Genomic DNA, 15469 nt, shown 5'->3' with positions numbered 1-15469 from the left:
ATCTTTCTTGAAGTAAATTAAAACAGCATACCAAAGCCTGTGAGAGGGACCAGCACTGTGGCGTAGTGGGTGAAGCCACCGCCTGCAATGTCGGCATCCCATATGGGTGCCAGTTCAAGACCTGGTTGCTCCTTTTCCAATCCAGCTCTCTGCTGTGACCTGGGAGGGCAGTAGAAGATGACCCAGGTGCTTGGGCCCCTAAACCCTTGTGGGAGACCCAAGGAGGCTCCTGGCTCCTGGCTTTGGATTGCCTCAGCTCCTGCCATTGTGGCCATTTGGGGAGTAAACCAGCAGATGGAAGACCTCTCTCTCTCTCTCTCTTTTTTTCTCTCTCTCTTTCTGCCTCTCTGTAGCTCTGCCTTTCAAATAAATAAATAAATCTTAAAAAAAAAAAAAAGCCTGTCAGATACAGCAAAAGCAGTATTAAGAGGGAAGTTTATGGCATTAAGTGCTTACATTTAAAATGAACTGTTTCAAATTAAAGATTTGATGATTCGGGCTGGTCCCATGGCTCAATAGGCTAATCCTCCGCCTGCGGCACCAGCACCCCGGGTTCTAGTCCCGGTTGGGGCGCCAGAATTCTGTCCCGGTTGCCCCTCTTCCAGGCCAGCTCTCTGCTGTGGCCTGGCAGTGCAGTGGAGGATGGTCCAAGTCCTTGGGCCCTGCACCCCATGGGAGACCAGGAGAAGCACCTGGCTCCTGTCTTCAGATCAGCGCAGCACACTGGCCACAGCGGCCATTGGGGGGTGAACCAACGGATAAAGGAAGACCTTTTGTCTCTCTCACTGTCCACTCTGCCTGTTAAAAAAAAAACTCTAAAAAAAAAAAAAAGATTTGATGATACATCTTGAAGTCGGAGGTGAGAAATAATGTGAGTCCAAGCAGAAATAAATGAAATTGAAACTAAAGAACCATACAAAAGATCAACAAAACAAAAAATAAAAAATAAACAAAATAGATAAACCTCTAGCCAGACTAACAAAGAAAAAAAGAGAAAAACCTCATTAAATTAAAGATGAGAAAGGAGATATTACATGGGGCTGGCGCTGTGGGTAGAGTAAAGCCGCCATCTGCAGTGCTGGCATCCCATATGGGCACCAGTTCGAGTCCCGGTTGCTCCACTTCAGATCCAACTCCCTACTATGACCTGGGAAAGCAGTAGAAGATGGCCTGAGTGCTTGGAGACCCAGAAGAAGCTCCAGGCTCCTGGTTTTGGATTGGCCGCAGCTCCGGCTGTTTCAGCCATTTGGAGAGTGAACCAGAGGATGGAAGACCTCTCTCTCTCTCTGTCTGCCTCTCAATAAATAAATAAATCTTTTTTTTTAAAGGTAAAACTTTTTTTAAGATTTTTTTTATTTATTTGACAGATGGACAGTGAGAGAGAGAGAGTCAGAGAGAAAGGTCTTCCTCTGTTGGTTCACCCCCCAAATGCCGCTACAGCTGGAGCTACCCCAATCCAAAGCCAGGAACCAGGCGCTTCTTCCTGGTCTCCCATGCGGGTGCAGTGGCCCAAGCACTTGGGCCATCCTCCACTGCCTTCCGGGGCCATAGCAGAGAGCTGGACTGGAAGAGGAGCAACTGGGACTAGAACCCGGAGCCCATATGGGATGCCAGCACCGCAGGTGGAGGATTAACCAAGTGAGCCACAGCGCCGGCCCCAATAAATGTTTTTTTTTTTTTTTTAAAGGAGACATTACAATCAACAACTCTGAAATACAAAGGATCATAAGAAACTCACATGAAAAAGTATATACTTATAAATTGGAAAACCTCAAAGAAATGTATAAATTCCTGGGTACATCTAAACTACCAAGATTAAATAAAAAGATAGAGACAATGTAAACAGACCTATAACAAGCAACGAGATCGAAGCAGTAATTAAAATTCTTCCATCAAGGAAAAGACCTCATGGTTTTAATACCGCATTCCACAAAACATGTATAGAGGAACGAACACAAATACTTTCAAACTATCCCAAAATGCTGAACAGGGTGGACTCTGCCAAACTCTTTTTATGAGGCCAGCGTCATTTTGACACCAAAATTAAAGAAAGACATGACATGAAAAGAAAACCACAGACCTATATCTTTTTTTTTATGTTTTAAAAATGGCATCTTTTTTCTTTTTTACAAAAAATTTTATTTGTTTATTTGACAGGCCATTACAGACAGAGGGAGAGGTGGAAAGAGAGGTCTTCCATCCACTGGTTCACTCCCCAAATGACTGATCTGAAGCCAGGAGTCAGGAGCCTCTTCCAGGTCTCCCACATGGGTGCAGAGGCCCAAGGACTTGGGCCATCTTCTACTGCCTTCCCAGGACATAACAGAGAGCTGGTACTCTCTGGAAGTGGAGCAGCTGGTACTTGATCCGGCGCCCAGATGGGATGCCAGCACTGCAGGTGGTGGCTTTACCTGCTACGCTACAGTGCCATCCCCTAAATAACATCTTTAATTACAATTTTTGCAAAGATAAAATATTAAAATAGGTCTTAGACCTATATGCTTAATGAGCATAGATGCAAAGATACTCAACAAAATACTGGCAAACTGAATCCAAAACCACATCGAAAAGATCCGACATCATTTTCAAGTGGGGTTTCTTCCAGAAATGCAAGGGTGATTCAACATTTGCAAATCAATAACATCATAAATCACAACCACAGGATGAACAACAAAGACTATGTGGTCATCTCAACAGATGCAGAGAAAGCATTTGGTAAGATTCGACACCACTTCATGATAAAAAGCCTCCACAAATTAGGTATAGAAGAAACATACCTCAAAATTGTAAAGACTATACATCACAAACTGACCGCCAATATCACTCTGTAGGGGTAAAAGCTGAAAGCATTTCTACTCAGATCTGGAACAAGACAAGATGTCCACTGTCACCACTCTTATTCTATACAGTACTGGAAGTTTTAGCAAGAGCAGTTAGGGAGGAGAAAGAAATAAAGGACATCAACATTGGAAAAGAGAAAGTCAAATTATCTATGTTTGCAGATGACATCATGTACTTGGAAAAACCAAAACAGTCCACCAAAAAGCTGTTAAAACTGACAAATCAATTTAGTGAAGTTGCAGGTTACACAATAAACATACAAAAACCAGTAGCTTTTTTATATTCTTTTTTTTTTTTTTTTTTTTTTTTTTTTTTAGTTTTTGACAGGCAGAGTGGACAGTGAGAGAGAGAGATAGAGAGAAAGGTCTTCCTTTTTGCCGTTGGTTCACCCTCCAATGGCCGCCGCGGTAAGCGCGCTGCGGCCGGCGCACCGCGCTGATCCGATGGCAGGAGCCAGGTGCTTCTCCTGGTCTCCCATGGGGTGCAGGGCCCAAGCACTTGGGCCATCCTCCACTGCACTCCCTGGCCACAGCAGAGAGCTGGCCTGGAAGAGGGGCAACCGGGACAGGATCGGTGCCCTGACCGGGACTAGAACCCAGTGTGCCGGCGCCGCAAGGCGGAGGATTAGCCTAGAGAGCCGCGGCTCCGGCCAGCTTTTTTATATTCTAATAAACTCACTGCAAGAGAAATCAAGCAAGAAATCCCATTCACAATAGTCACAAAAAATCCCCAAATATTTAGGAATATATTTAACCAAAGGAGTGAAGGAGCTCTACAATGAAAATTATCAAATATTGTTGAAAGAAATAATCAAGGACACAAAAAAAATGGAAAGATATACCTTGCTCATGGATTGGAAGAATCAATATCATTAAAGAGTCTATACTACCTTGGCTGGCACTACGGCTCAATAGGCTAATCCTCTGCCTGTGGCGCCGGCACCCCAGGTTCTAGTTCCGGTTGGGGCGCCGGATTCTATCCCGGTTGCCCCTCTTCCAGGCCAGCTCTCTGCTATGGCCTGGGAGTGCAGTGGAGGATGGTCCAAGTGCTTGGGCCCTGCACCCCATGGGAGACCAGGAGAAGCACCTGGCTCCTGCCTTCGGATCAGCGCGGTGTGACGGCCACAGCGCACTGGCCACAGCAGCCATTGGGGGGTGAACCAACAGAAGGAAGACTTTTCTCTCTGTCTCTCTCTCTCTCACTAACTAACTCTAGCTGTCAAATAAAAAAAAAAAAAGAAATTCTACCATTTGCATCAAAATGGATGCAATGGAGGATATAATGTTGAATGAACTAAGCCAGACACGGAGAGATAAATACTGCATGTTCTCCCTTGTATGTGGGAGCTAAAATTAAAAAACAAAAGGAAAATAAAGTCCCCCTCAAAGGACTGTGTGTATCACATTGCTGCAAATGGAGTTTCATACCTTTGTCAAACCAATGGTTAAGAATGTTATACTATGAGGCTGTTGCTGTGGTGCAGTGGGTTAAAGCCCTTGCCTGCAGCCAACATCCCATATAGACCCGGTTCAAGTCCTAGCTGCTCCACTTCTGATCCAGTTCCCTGCTAATGCGCCTGGAAAAGCAGCAGAAGACGGCCCAAGTGCTTGGGCCCCTGCACCCACATGGGAGACCCAAAAGAAGTTCCTGATTCTGGGCTTCGGATTGGCCCAGCTCCAGACATGGCAGCCATTTGGGAAGTGAACTAGTGGATGGAACACCTCTCTCTCTCTCTGTCTCTACCTCTCTCTGTAACTCTTTCAAATAAATAAAATAAATTTTTTATTGTTATAGTAATATAACTGTTATTACTGTTTTAGTAATATAACATTTTTTTTAGATTTTTTTTTTATTTTTTTTTTTTTATTTTTGACAGGCAGAGTGGACAGTGAGAGAGAGACAGAGAGAAAGGTCTTCCCTTTTGCCGTTGGTTCACCCTCCAATGGCCGCCGCGGTAGCGCGCTGCGGCCGGCGCACCGCGCTGATCCGATGGCAGGATCCAGGTGCATCTCCTGGTCTCCCATGAGTAATATAACATTTTTTAAAATTACTATAGTTTTACAGAACTGTATATAGATTTATAAAATCTATATTTGTAGATTTCTGTTATACTACTACAGTTTATAGATCTGTGAATATTATAAAAATTTACTGAAGTGGCTGTCTGTGCCATAGTGGATAAAACCGCAACCTGCAGGGGCCAGCGCTGTAGTGTAGCGGGTAAAGCCTGTAGTGCTGGCATCCGGTTCAAGTCCTGGCTGCTCCACTTCCGATCCAGCTCTCTGCTATGGCCTGGGAGAGCAGTGGAAGATGGCCCAAGTTCTTGGGCTCCTGCACCTGTGTGGGAGACCTGGAAGAAGCTCCTGGCTCCTGGCTTCGGATCGGCACAGCTCCGGCCGTTGCGGTCAATTCCCTAATTGTGAACCAGCAGATGGAAAATTCTCTCTCTCTCTCTGCCTCTCCTTCTCTCTGTGTGTAACTGTGACTTTCAAACAAATAAATAGATCTTAAAAAAAAATTTTTAAATATCTGTTATCTCAAAAATTAAAAAAAAAAAGGTGAAAGAAAAAAACAGGAAGGCAAAGAAGGGTGAGAGAGGGGAAAGAAGGAAAGGCGATCTCATTATATTCTTAGAATTGTATCTATGAACTATGTTGAATCTGTTAAAAACTAACTAAAATTTTTTAAATTAAAAATTAAAGGGGCAGGGCTGGTGCTGTGGTGTAGCGGGTTAAAGCCCTGGCCTGAAGCGTCGGTATCCCATATGGCACTGGTTCTAGTCCCCGGCTGCTCCTCTTCCAAACCAGCTCTCTGCTATGGCCTGGGATAGCAGTGGAGGATGGCCCAAGTCCTTGGGCCCCTGCATCCATGTGGGAGACCCAGAAGAAGCTCCTGGATCCTGGCTTCAGATCACCGCAGCTCCAACGGTTGTGGCCATCTGGGAGTGAACCAGTGGATAGAAGACCTCTCTCTCCTGTCTCTACCTCTCTCTGTAACTCTGTTTTTCAAATAAATAAAATAAATCTTAAAAAAAAATTAAAGGGGCTGACACTGTGGCATAACAGGTAAAGCCACTGCCTGCAGGACCAGAATCCCATATGGGCACTGGTTTGAGTCCTGGCTGCTCTACTTCCAATCCAGCTCCCTGCCAATGCACCCTGGAAAAGTAGTGGAAGATGGTCTAAGTCTTTGGGCCCCTGCACCCATGTGGGAGACCCAGAAGAAGCTCTTTCTCCTAGCTTCAGCCTGGCCCAGCTCCACTGTTGCAGCCATTTGGGGAGTGAACCAGCAGATGGAAGACCCTCTCTCTGCTTCTGCCTCTACCTCTCTGCAACTCTGCCTTTCAAGTAAATAAATAAGTAAATCTTTAAAAAAATTAAAAAGCGGGCCGGCGCCGCGGCTCACTAGGCTAATCCTCCGCCTTGCGGCGCCGGCACACCGGGTTCTAGTCCCGGTTGGGGCGCCGGATTCTGTCCCGGTTGCCCCTCTTCCAGGCCAGCTCTCTGCTATGGCCTGGGAGTGCAGTGGAGGATGGCCCAAGTGCTTGGGCCCTGCACCCCATGGGAGACCAGGAGAAGCACCTGGCTCCTGCCATTGGAACAGCGCGGTGCGCCGGCTGCAGTGCACTACCGCGGCGGCCATTGGAGGGTGAACCAACGGCAAAAGGAAGACCTTTCTCTCTATCTCTCTCTCTCTCACTGTCCACTCTGCCTGTCAAAAAAAAAATAAATAAATAAAAAGCATTTGTACCAAAAATAAATTTACTTTTACTCCATTTTCCCTGAACTTTTTGCAAAACCCTCATATATATTTACATATATCCTATAAACTATTTGAAAGACACAAATATTATATGTATATGTGTCTATATATAAGTATTCAATAGACATATACATAATATATATGATGTATTAAACTATTCAATAGACAGGGCATATCTTCTATGTGGTGTGCTGTTAAGGTGCCCACATGAGCCCTGCTTCCTGGCATCCATACCCTGGTAGAACCCCATCTCTTTTTGGCTTCTCTTGGCATGACCTGTGACTCACTTCTACCCATGGAATACAGCAAAGGTGATGGGATGTGTGTGCTTCTGTGTCCACAACTCTGCGACTACGTCACATGGGGAGCGGAGCACCTGTCTCACTGGAGTTTTCCCCTGCGCTAGGTAGCCGTGGGGGGACCCAGCTGAGAGCAGCCTCTGCAAACTGAGCGGAGCTGTCAGCAAGCACAGAAAGTGAGCCCCAAGTGCTGTAAGTGCAAGGAACTGGGTTCTGCCGAGGGTTGCATGAGCTTGGGAGTGGATCCGTCCAGGGCTGCTCCCAGATGAGGATCTGGCCCTGACTACATCTGCATTGCAGACTTGTCGAGGGACCAGCTAAGCACTTCTGGCTCTCTTGCCCCACAGGAACGGAGAGATAACAAATATGTGCGTCTTATGCTGCCGAGTTTGTAGTAATATTGTTATGCAGCTCTCTATTGATCGATCTTTCTATATGTTTGTCTTAAATGATATGTATAAACACCCATACATCACACACATTTGACCAAGTGTGAGATTCCATCCCCCAGCCATAATGAGTGGTGCTCCAGGGGCACATGACACAAGCTGGGTCCATCAGTCTCCTTCCCTGGGATTTTGCATATGGAGACAGGAGGCTGATTGGAGTCTTCTAAGCTTGCTCCGGTGGAATGATTTAAGCCTGATGGTTGACAAAATCCATGTTCTCCTACTGCATGCAGGAAAACATAAGTGGGACGCCCCAAGAGGAGACCTGAGACACAGTGAAAGAGAGGCTGCTGGTGACAGGGACCCCACCACCCCATCCCTGTATTTTCCAATTGCATGAGCCATTTCATTTCTGTGTTTGCTTTTGTTGGTTCCCTTATAGGCTCTGAGCACCTGGAGGGCACGGAATCTGCAGCTTCCTCAAAATATGGCCCAGCTCAGAGGCTTTTCCAGAGCGAGTAGAGCAAAGGATGCAAGATGGAAGAACTTTATTAGCTGTGGCGTGCCCAGAAGAAGATACACTGACATGCATTCATTCACTCTTTTCAAACCACCTCACATAAATCATTATCAGTAACTGCCAGAGAACCTCAACAAAAATGGCCTAAGTCCTAAGTGGACCCACTGAACCTTGGGTGGGGGGACACCCACACTATTGATTCACACTACAAAGAAAGAATACCCCAGGAACATTGCAGGTTCCAGATATGGATCCATTCAGCTTTGCTTCCCTGTGAGTGTCATGGCTCCAACCTCCTCTTGCTGTTGACTTTGATCTCTGGTTAGCAGAAATGCTGTGCCTTAGTAGGCTTTTCTTGACTATAACCAAATACCCAGGACAGGCTACATGTGAAGGAAAGAGGTTTATTTTTGGCTCAGAGTTCTGGAGAGTCACATCCAAGATCAGGTAGACCCATTGGTTTGGCCTCTGGTGCTTAGATTCTTGCTGGCAGAGCACTGGGGGTGACACAGAACATCACATGACCATATGGCGTGCTTGTCTATGTCTTTCTTTTTGTAGATTTATTTATTTATTTATTTGAAATTCAGACTTACAGATAGAGAGGGCGAAAGTCAGAATTACAGAGAGATAGACAGAGATCATCCACTCACTGGTTCACTTCCCAAATGGCTACAACAGCCAGGGCAGGGCCAGCCCGAAGCCAGGAGTTAAGAGCTTCTTCCTGGTCTCCCATGTGGGTGCAGGGGCCCAAGCACTTGGGCTATCTTCTGCTGCTTTTCCCATGCTATTAGCAGGGAGCTAGATTGGAAGTGGAGCAGCCATACTGGAACCAGTGTCCATATGGGATGCCAGCATTGCAGGTGGCAGCTTTACCTGCTTCAACACAACACCAGCTCTATGCCTCTTATAAAGTCACCGTGATTTGCTCAAGGATATATCTACCCTAACAACATAATAGAACCTCATCACCTGTCAAAGGCCCCACCTCTAACACCACAATTGGATTAAACTTCTACCCTCCTAGTACCACTGATGTAAGATTTGGGGACAGGGCTGGCACTGTGGATCAGCAGGTGAAGCCACCGCCTATAGCACCAGCATCCCATATGGGTTCAGGTCCAACTGCTCCACTCCCAATCCAGCATCCTTGCTGATGACCTGGAAAAGACAGCAGATGTCCCATGTGCTTGTGTCCCTGCCACCCACATGGGAGACCTGGAGGAAGCTCTTGGCTCCTGGCTTCAGCCTGGCTCAGCTCCAGCCATTGTGGCCATCTGGGGGAGTGAACCAGCAGATGGAAGGTATCTCCCTCTCCCTCTCCCTCTCCCTCTTCCCCTCCCCCTCCCCCTCCCCTCCCCTTCCTCTCCCTCTCCATGGCTCTGGCTATTCAGATAAATAGGTAAGTCTTTTTTGTAAGACTTTGGGGACCAAGTCTTTAACACAAGAACCTTGCAGGAGGCACCCATACTAAGATCCAAACCATGGCAGGACATCTGCTCACACTTATGTAACTGCTTCTCTGTTGAAAGACATTCAAGTTGCTTACAATCTCTTATTAATACTCAGGTGACGAGACACCCCTGTATACACAGTTTTGTGTCCTGTGAAAGTATTTATGCTCTCTCAAAATGTTCTTGTTTGATTTTTCGCATTAATTCCTCCAGGCGAAACTTACAACCTCCTTCTCATCCCCAGTCTCAACGCTATCGCGTCAAATATCCACTTTAATCTGGGAAGAATTGACCTCTTGACCGTATCGAGTTTTCCCATCAAACAGAGGGATCCTACCGGGCTTTAAGTAAAATCACACCATTAGATGCAATTTGGGCGTGCTTTGTAATGATCCCAGAGGCAACAACCGGGAGAGGCATTGTACGCGTTATCTCCTTTCTCTGAATTTGATGAACAGATTCACCAGGGGGCAGGTGGCTGATCATCTCGCTCTTCTTGGGGTGGTCTCGCTTCCTATGTGGTCTCTCAATTGTGACTCGGTTATGTTTACATCTCTTTTTGATAGCAAAGGAAGCTTTCCCAGCAATGGCCCACGGCAGGCTTCTCCCCTCGTCCCATTGGCTCCAGCAGTTTGAACCCTTTGACATAGCCCTCCCTCCTACCCGACCTCGGTGACAACTGGATCAACAGAATATGATAAAACGGGCATTGTGTTGGTTTCCAGGCCCAGACCTTAGACATCAGTCAGCTTCAGCTGCTGAGCTCTTGGAAGTCAGGTTGCCCGGCCTGAGGAGGCCCAGACAAGGAGGAGCCGAGGCCCCTGGTCCCCAGCTGGGAGGCAGCACCAGCCTGGCAGCCAGGCGAGCGAGTCCTCAGACCAAATCCTCCAGCCCTGGTCAAACAGCCCCGGCTGACTCTCAGGGAACAGAGCCCAGCAGTCACACGGAGTCCTGCCCCAGCTACAGATCCATGGAGCAGGATCAATGATGGTTGATGTCAGTTGTGACCAAGTTTGTTAGGCTGCGGTAGATAATGGCATGACACACTTCAGTGCCCAATCCCACCACTGAGACCTCGGCAAATGACCTCAACCTCCCGCAACCATGACCCCCAGTGGGGGCTGGGGCTGTGGCTAGGAACAAAGTCAGGCTCTGCCGGCAAGGATGACAGAGAAATGGCAGCTGCTGGTTGACCAGCATCACTGAGGACGTTAGGCGACACGACAGATTGAGCCCGGCCTGCAGAGCCCACAGCCACCTCTAGGCCCACTTGGATAACTTGCTCCAGTGTGCCCTCCTCCATGAAGCCCTCTGGGTGTCAATTTCACCTCCCAAATGGCATGTGTCACCACACAGACCCAGCCTGTGCGTATAGGACTCCCCCAACCGGAAAACACGCTCACAAGCTATGCCCAGCGTAGTGTGTGGCACAGACGTGGGATCAGGTACAGCCAGGTCTGATCTCCTGTGGGCGTTAGAAACAAGTGCTCAGTAGGCAAGGTGAACTTCCAGTACAGCTAGCCCTCGCCTCCACGAATTCAACCAACCACAGATCAAAAATACTCGAAGAAAATCATTGCACTGGCCTGAACATGGAGAGAGATTTTTCTTTTCATTGCTCTCTGAACAACTTATGACAACTGCTTACATAGCACTTATGCCATGCCAGATATTACCACTAACTTAGAAATGATTTAGAATAGTCTGGAAATAGAATATTCTGGAAAATGTGCCTAGGTTCTGTGTAAACACTTGGCCATTTTTATAGGGCATTTGAGATATTGGTATCTGGTGGGGGAGGGCCAACTGGAACCAGTTCCCCTTGGGTACCGAGAGATGACTGTTTAGTCCAAATTACCCTTGGTGAACACTTAAATGGCCTAGCGAATTAGAATACACGGCATGTGTATACAGCTCTGTGCATGGATAAATGTATAACGGCTGCCTAATACAGGGCATGCCAGAAAGAGTACATATTCAAATGCACTTGTATAGTATTTCCATTTATTGTATTTCAGATTGGTTAGAATTTGTTTTTGTTTTTAACACAGAGTTGCAGAGAGAAGGAAAGACAGATCTTTTGTCTGCTGGTTCACTCCCCAAATGGCCACAACAACCAGGGTTAGACTAGGCCAAAGCCAGGAGCCTGGAGCTCCGTCTGGGTCTTCCATATGTGTGGCAAGGGTCAAACACTTGGGCCACCTTTTTCAGATATTCCGCTGGCACATTGGCAGGGAGCTGGATCTGAAGTGGAGCAGCCAGAACTCAAACTGGTGCTCATAGGGGATGTTGGCATCACACGTGATGGCTTAACCTGTTGTGACACAATGCTGGCCCCTATTTATTTTTATTTTAAAAAGAAGATTCATTTATTTGAAAGGCAGAGTGACACACAAAGAGAGAGACAAAAAGATATCTTCCATCCACTGATTCTCACCCCAAATGCCTGCAACAGCCAAGGCAGGGCCAGGCAGAAGCTAGGATCCAGGAATGGCATCTGGGTCTCCCATATGAATGGCAAGGACCCATGTATTTGGACCATCATATGTTACCTCCCAGGCACATTAGCAAGAGTCTGGATGGGAAGCGGAGTTGGAACTCAATACCAGGCACTCCGGTATGCAATGTGGGTGTCCCAAGCAGTGGCTTAACCACTGTACCACATCATCCACCCTTGTACAGAATTTTTTTTAAGATTTATTTATTTGAAAGTCAGAGTTACACAGAGAGAGCAGAGGCAGAGAGAGAGGGAGAGGTCCTCCATCTGCTGGTTCACTCTCCATTTGGCCGCAACAGCCAGAGCTGTGCAGATCCGAGGCCAGGAGCCAGGAGCTTCTTCCGCGTCTACCTTATGAGCAGCACGCCAGTGCCCAGTATGTGTTCCTGCCTCTCTGGTACCAACAGCCGCCACCTGCAATGAAAGGCCACTCAGTGGATGCCCTGGACACACCTGGAGCCATCCCTGGAAGTTGGATCGAGCTGTGTGCGTGCACGTGCGTACCTGTGGATAACTGTGAAAAGCTGCTTCATGAAGGGCCTGCTCTTTCCTTATGTTCCTGAGGTGCTGCTGTGGGGTCCAGAAAGCGGAGCTGACACGAATGCCAACCAATGGCTCCATGTCCCCAGCCACGGGGAGGAAAGGATAAGGGAGCCTATAGTATTGTAAGTGCTGCCCCCTAGTGTGTGCTTGGGGGTACTGCAGGGGAGGAGTTTTCACTTGTCCCCCTCCTATGCTGGTACAGCTCAGCAGTTTTTCATTTATCCTCTTCAAAAGTAGTGGCGTCTTTAAAACATTTTCTTTTGACAAAATATCTTCCATTCACTGGATCACTCCCCCAAATGGCCGCAATGGTAAGGGTTGGGCCAGATCAAAGCCAGGAGCCCAAAACTCTATCCAGGTCTCCAATTGCCACTGCTTTCCCAGGAGCATTGGCAGGAAGCTGGCTCTGAAGCAGAGCAGCTGGGATTTGAACTGGCACTCCCATGGACGCCAGCTTGCAGGCAGCGGCTTAACCTTCTGCACCACAACCTTAGCCCCTCACCTGGTTTTGGTTTGCCTTCTCCCTCTCCTTCCCTCACACCACATCTCTTCGCCTGTGTCAGTCTTGTTTCTCTCTGTGTCTCTGCCTCTCTCTCTTCCCTGTCCCCCCCCAGCCCCTTCTATCTCCCCTCTGGTGCTCCGACCTTCCCTTCTACACAGTAGTCACCCCATTATCCATGGGGGATCAGTTCCAAGGCCCCAGAGGACAGCACCAAGCCCGCTGTATGTACTGCTTTCTCCTATACAAGCATGCAGACTTAATGCCTTTCCCATCTCAAGGAATCACTTAGCACACACTGCAGCCGTAACTCTTGCAGTTTGGATGCAACGGCAATACTTGTGTGAATTTTTCCTTCTGCACCATGCCAAGGCTGGAAGATTTATTCCTCCTGGCGATCTTAGCAACCTCAGCATGCAAGTCTTTTCTTTCCTTATTCAGTCAAGAGCTTTCACCTCAGGGGTCCCTGTTGTGGTGCAGTGGGTAAAACCGCCACTTGTAGCACTGGCAACCCATGTGGACGCCAGTACAAGTTCTGGCCCCTCCACTTCCAGTCTAGCTCCCTGCTGATGCTCCTGGGAAAGTAGTTGAAGATGGTCCAAGAGCTTGGGCCCCTGCTACCCATGTGGAAGACCTGGAAGAAGATCCTGGTTCCTGGCTTCAGCCTGGCCCAGCCCAAGCTGTTGCAGCCATCTGAGGAGTAAACCAGAGAATGGAAGACCTCTCTCCCTCCCTCCCTCCCTCCCTCTGTAACTCTGACTTTCAAATAAATAAATAAATCTTTAAAAAAATAAGATCCCTTCTGAAAAGTAAACTGAGAAGGAAAACTAGAAAATCAACTTCATTTTTTAAAGATTTATTTATTTATTTGAAAGTCAGAGTTACACGGAGAGAAGAGAGGCAGAGAGAGAGAGAGAGAAAGAGAGGTCTTCCATCCACTGGTTCACTCCCCAATTGGCCACAATGGCCAGAGCTGTGCCGATCCGAAGCCAGGAGCCAGGAGCTTCTTCTGGGTCTCCCATGTGAGTGCAGGAGCTCAAAGACTTGGGCCATCTTCTACTGCTTTCCCAAGCCACAGCAGAGAGCTGGATCAGAAATGGAGCAGCAGGTGGGTACTCGAACCCACGCCCATATGGGATGCCGGCACTGCAGGCAGCTGATTTACCCTTTATACCACAGAGCTGGCCCCGAAAATCAACTTTTTAATAAAAAATAAGGGGGGGGATTTTCAGCTTTTCCCTAAAAGGATGACACATTACAGCTTTTCCTCGGCATATCCAAATGGCCAGCGCCACTGCTCTTGCGCTCTGAGGCCGTCACTCAGCAGAACAAGGTGATCTGAACACAAGCCCCGCACTACTTCCACAGTCAATCTGATAACCAAGGTGCCTACAAGTGACTATGGGGGTTGGGCACACAACGGGCCGGAGGAGGGTACACCGCGTGGCTGCGCTCGACAAAGGGACGGTTCACGTCCCCGGCACTACTCAGAACACCATGTAGTTTAACAATTATTTCTGGAACTTTCTATTTAGTAGTTTTGGGCCGTGGAACTGAAACCTCAGACAGCAAGTGCAGAGATAAGCAGGGCGACTTCTGTCTGTCCGATCTTACCTTCTCTCTCTTCCTCTCCTCCCTCCGCCCCAGGCCTCTCTTCCCTCCTCCCCTCTTCATCTGTCTCCTGTCTGTCTCTCCGGCTCGCACTCTGGGGCTGCCCCTTTCTTGGTCTCCTCGCCCTCATCTCACACTCTCTGGAGGGAGCAATGCCAAGCCCCAAGGGGGAGGGCAGGGCACACAGGGCCCCAAACAGACTGTCCTTAACCTGTCACTCCTGCCTCCAGCCAGGACAACAGCAGAGCGATGACAGTCGCTGCAGAGGGGACATCTCAGCTGGGACCGACAGGGAAAAGCAGAAGGCGCAGGCAGAGGGAGGCAGGGCTGCTCCCGGGTGCCAAGGAGAACTGGCGTGGCCTCCTGGGCACCAGCCCCGCCTTGCAGCTCTTTGGACTTCCGGGTAAGGGAACTGGAGGAAGGAGCTGGACAGCGGCCGCGCCACTTTCAAGCTCCCTGGCCTGCAAACCAGAGGGTGGGACCTCAGTGAGGCAATTACGAAGTTGCAAACTCAGCAGTCCCGGGGCCAGGTGTGCCCCCGCCCTTTGGCTTTAAACTGTGAATCAGCATTTTAGGATTGGCGAATTTCACCTCTAAGAAAAACTCCTGAAGACCTGGCGACACCAAGCTGCAGCCGTGCCGCTGAGCCCCCGGCAGGGGATGGCGTGTTCCCTTGTCGGCTGGACCATCCTCCAAGAACCCAGATGTCCCCTGGCAGGCACCTGCCTGGCCTCTGTACGCCCACAGTGGTGCAGCCTCTGGCAGAGCACAGGGATCCTCAGAGTGGGACGTAGAAGCCCATGTCCAGCCCCAACTCACCCTGTGAACCTGGGCAGACATGCCTGCTTTGTGGGCCTCAGCCTTCCCCTCTGCAAAATGGGCAACTGGATGAGTCTGGCACTGTGACCTGTGCACAGGTGGGCCTGGGATTTCACAGGCTCACATATCCCTCCTCCCAGGGGCTGTGGATCCCAGGCTGAGAACCCCTGCTGGGCTCCAAGCTCCTTCCCCACCTTGGCCTCAGCCAACTGAGTCTGGGTTCAGCTGGGCGGCC

This window comes from Lepus europaeus, chromosome 11 (genome assembly GCF_033115175.1).
Source record: "Lepus europaeus isolate LE1 chromosome 11, mLepTim1.pri, whole genome shotgun sequence".
In the NCBI taxonomy this organism is placed as follows: Eukaryota; Metazoa; Chordata; class Mammalia; order Lagomorpha; family Leporidae; genus Lepus; species Lepus europaeus.
The sequence above is the reverse complement of the archived record's forward strand: the minus strand, read 5'-3'. Positions refer to the sequence as shown.